This window comes from Selaginella moellendorffii, unplaced genomic scaffold (assembly GCF_000143415.4).
Source record: "Selaginella moellendorffii unplaced genomic scaffold, v1.0 SELMOscaffold_10, whole genome shotgun sequence".
Classification (NCBI taxonomy): Eukaryota; Viridiplantae; Streptophyta; class Lycopodiopsida; order Selaginellales; family Selaginellaceae; genus Selaginella; species Selaginella moellendorffii.
Window position 1 is genome coordinate 977,618 of NW_003314271.1, and position 4,325 is coordinate 981,942.

General features: G+C 42.2%; 1 long non-coding RNA gene across 1 annotated transcript; it reads left to right on the forward strand.

The window, feature by feature from the left end:
* Positions 1-2,454: 2,454 nt before the first annotated feature.
* On the forward strand, positions 2,455-4,112 carry LOC112345757. Its single transcript, XR_002992142.1, has 2 exons — positions 2,455-2,530; positions 2,595-4,112. It is a non-coding gene; the product is annotated as an uncharacterized LOC112345757 (long non-coding RNA).
* Positions 4,113-4,325: the final 213 nt, after the last annotated feature.

Here is a 4,325-nt window from a genome sequence, read left to right on the forward strand (position 1 = left end):
AATGATTGGGAGTCGAGGTTAGTGTCTCGCATTTGTGCGCTCAACTTCAAGTTCTTCAGTAGTGCCATGTTTCTAAGGCTGTCAAGATCTAGGGGTGAAGGGCTGCCTGTCAAGCTGGATTTACTATTGTGGGATTGATGTTACTCATACAAGCCGGATCCACAGGTCAATTATTTTGAAGCTAGATTTTATGCTAGAGGAGTGGCCAATTGAGTGAAGCTGCAATCTTTTGAAAGAAGAGATTGAAAGTTTGAAGAAAGTAGGTTTCAAGCTAAAGACTTCCTTAAATATTGTTGTTAATACTGCTATGCCACCAATATCAACACTAGATTAGCATACACGATCAGCTAGGAATGGAAAGGTTGTACAATATAAGTCTTTCATTTCAAAAGGTGCACAAGAAAAGATTAAGTTAGCAAAAGAGTTGAAGTGCACAATCCCAAAGACAAATTACATTAATGTTGTGGCTAAGGAGTTTGTTGTTGTGACTGAGTTGTCAAAGGGTACGAGCTACATTATCAAAAATCTGCAAAAATCCATCTTATACCTGTCCAAATTTTACACTGAGGGAGAATAAGAGAAAGGTATATTTAGCCTACAAGCACATCTATTACATTTTTATGCAAGAATTAAACCAAGATTCTAAGATTGACCATCACATCCATCAAGTAAGCTTTACAGTTGTGAAGCTTGAGAAGTGTTTTTAAATTGCTTTTAGTGTTCGGATCTATATTTATATTTGTATTTTATTGGTCAAATTTACTTGGAAATATAGATTAAATCAAAATTTGAAAAATAAAAAAATGTTAGTTTGGGACGAACCAATGTTTTTCTTGTGTTTGAGAAACCATGAGCTCATGAGCTCAAAACCTACCCAAGCTTAAGCTGATCTCTCTATAGAACTTGTTCACAGAGATCCACGTAAGGTAGGTGCACTAGAAGTTGGCACCTTGCTCTATATCGAGTTTCCATGGAGGTTGAGATAACCAAGGTTTGTGCACTTATCCAATGGAGGAACTTCATTGCTGAGTTTGTTGTCACTCAAGTCAAATATCTCTAGATGATCCAGCTGACTAAATCCTCTTCAAATGCTACCTGATATGTTGTTATAGTTGAGATGCAATCGCTGGAGAGTCTTCATCTATGTGATCGAATGTGGAATGGGCTTCCTTTTTCAGCTATGGGTATGTAATTATCTTTTTTTTCTGCCATCAAACATCTTCTGTCTTGGGGAATTGCAAGCTTGGCAAGGCCGCCTTGGGAGAGAATGTCAAGACACAGATCGTATCTTCAACTTGAGCTCTTCAAGCTTTACGAATTCGGTAAGCTTAAACTCTCGTATTGCAGTTGTTTGTTGATTTTTCTTGTTTGTATATAGAGGCCTGTCCCTTCTGTAGACGAGTGAGAGAAGCACGATCTTTCTGCCGAGGTAGTGTCTCGCGGAAGTTGCAGATGGAAACTTTTTCAATTTTTGTGTAGTTGTATCCGTGCCCCAAAGGATCTCGAGTCCATCGTGCGTTTGTGAAATCGTCTGGAGGCAAAGAGCAGTAAGTGATACACTCTTGTCTGTAACAAATTCTCATCGAATATGACAGGTTTTCATTTGTCTTGGATCCAAACACCGGCGTGTCAATGTACGAGAGCTGTGAGTAACTTTCTCGTTTTCTTTCCATCACAATCAGCTTGCATGAATGCCTCTGGCAGCCGATATTGTCAACTACTTGTTCCAGGAATATGGTGAGAGAAGCAAGCCAACATTCGGGATTTTAGAAAGGTAAGAAGTTTTATTGAAGTGTAAACTCTTCGGTATTTCATCATAGTGTGTTCCAGCACTTTAGTCACTGGCTGGGTGCCGACAATAATATGAGCAGGGGGAGGCATGTCACTGTGGAATGGAGCATTGCCAAATCCTCCACAGAAGCTACTTGAGCTCTACTTGAACAACCAGGTAAAGCACTTTGTTTTCAAAGAATTCTAAAAGTTTTTGGTAGTTTGCAAGGCTCGGAAGCGAAGTCCTGTGCGAGCTGGAACTTCCTTACATCCTCTGGAACACGGGCAAAGGGTAACTTAATTGCTCCAAGCTCAAGCAAATCTCAGGTTCAACACAGGTAACCTTTTGGTCTATTTTTTCCCTTCATTATCATTGTCAAGAACAGGTTCCACTAGTTGATCCCAACACTGGCATACAAATAGTCCGCTATCTCTTCGCTAACTATAATTCGAACCGATGTTGATGCAGATTTTCCTATCAGCTATCATCATGTTCACTCCATTGAGTGGTACTAATAGTGTATCGCACTTTTCTCCCAAGAACAGGGAAATGGCAGTTGCTACCATCAGCAAACGGAGGTACCAGCTAAACAGCAGTGTTCCCACAACTATGGACTGGTTGGCTTTCTAGAACGTACGATACGGGGTGATCTGTACTAGAGAGAGAAAGTGTTTAGGGTAGGCATTCTTTTTGTACCCCATTTTCAAGAAATGAGGCATTTGGCGCATCTTTTCTGCTACCGCCGGGAACGAGCTCAAGGTTGCGAGGTATGGGTCATGATGTGGGGATCGTTCGTGATTTGGGGTCGTGTCCTTCTTGGTAGGAAGAGAGGAAATTCTGCTTCGCATGCATCCAGGATGCCCCTGGGGGGAGGGTGTGATGTCCTGGACTGAGAAAACAAAACGATGGCTGGGACAGCAGTGCTTGGGCAGAATTTGAGAGCTTTGGATGCGCACACAGTGGCTATCATCCCTGGACACATTGATGAAAGGAAAGTGTTAGGTCTTTCTTTCTTGACTTCTCGACTCACTGACCAAACTTTTTGTGACGAGGTTTGAAGTTCTGGAGAGCAAGGACGAGCTTGATCTCATTGGACAACAACCACCAGAACCGCTGCGGCAGTTTAACCAGCGCTTTCAGTCTTATATTCGTAAATTCGTCCTGTGTGGCGACTTGATACGGCTGTGCATCACTTTGCCAAGTTCCAGCCTTCTTGGATTGGTCCTTATCAGGTACTTTCTCGTGCTGGCACTAATTCGTATTGGCTAGCAGAGTTGACGGGCAGGAAACCACCGAAGCCAATCAATGGAGTTCATCTCAAACGGTATTTCTTTTAACTGGTACAGTTCACGTTTCGTTTCTATTCTTTTAATGCTTTGAGTGTCTTTGCGAGAACTATTTTGTTACTCACAGGCCCGAACCTGATTCGGGAGCAGGACACTGTCTCCTGGGATAAGTTCTGTCCCATTCGCGATGCGGAGACAGCTTGTTGAGGGGCACGATCCTGTGGTACGTAATGCTTCTCTCTCCCCTGTCTCTTGAGGTTTCCGATCGTCACAGTTCTGAGGTCCATTCTTTGTCTCAAATCGCTGAGAATGTTAATCTGCATTTCCTTGCTTTCTGTCATAACTGTTACATTTGAACTGCTTTCTATGTTTTCTTGTTCCGTGGTCTCGTTCGTCTAGTTGTGGCCTGTTGTTAACAATCTTTCACTGGGGATGGCCAAAGCGCTTGGTCTCTCTGGCGTTGGAAAGTTTCATGGCGGTTGGTTCTCGTTGACAGTTGGCCAAGTCGCTTGGTCCTTTCGGCTTGTCAATCGACTGCCTATGACGGGCTGCTTCAAGGATGGATGAGACACGGGAAAATTTGTGTGATGCCTTTCTGTGCTTATTGTCTTTCTTTCATACCATTGCCTCGGAGCTTGAACATCGATGCTACCTCAGAATCTTTGACTTTGGACCTCCAATCACTTGGGATTGAGACTCATTCGCCCCTTGAGAGTTGCACACCATCAACACTGAATCTCTTAGTATCTGCGCACTTGGGACGTGCTTTCCCCAGTCAGTCGCCAAACTGGTACAATCCGAGAACGTACGGGAGAGTGTTATAAGAGAGAGTGTAGGGTAGACATTCCTTTTGGGTAATGTTAGTGCAGAGATCATGAAGGGAACTGCCATGGAGATGTGCTCCAGGTCCAAGAGTCCCCAGGAGAGGCATGCAATCCATGACCTAGGTCAATCTGCTGAAACAAAGGAAGTACGGTCAAGATTGCAGGAAATTTCACTAAAGCATAAAATAGTGATAAAGTCCGTCTCTTATCTGTAAATTGTTTTTGAACTTTTGCCATCTTGAGTTTAATAAGTATCAGGTGTGAGATGGATGATGTCGATTTCCCCTGTTAAAGACACACAAGACTGAGATAATGACCTTTAGTGAAAATTGTTCATCAAGTTTTACATATTTATCTAAATATTTATTTCGAAATATTTCTGATATGTAGATGATAAAGGAAAATTTAAAAAAATTAAAAATATTTTATTCAAAATGAAAGTAA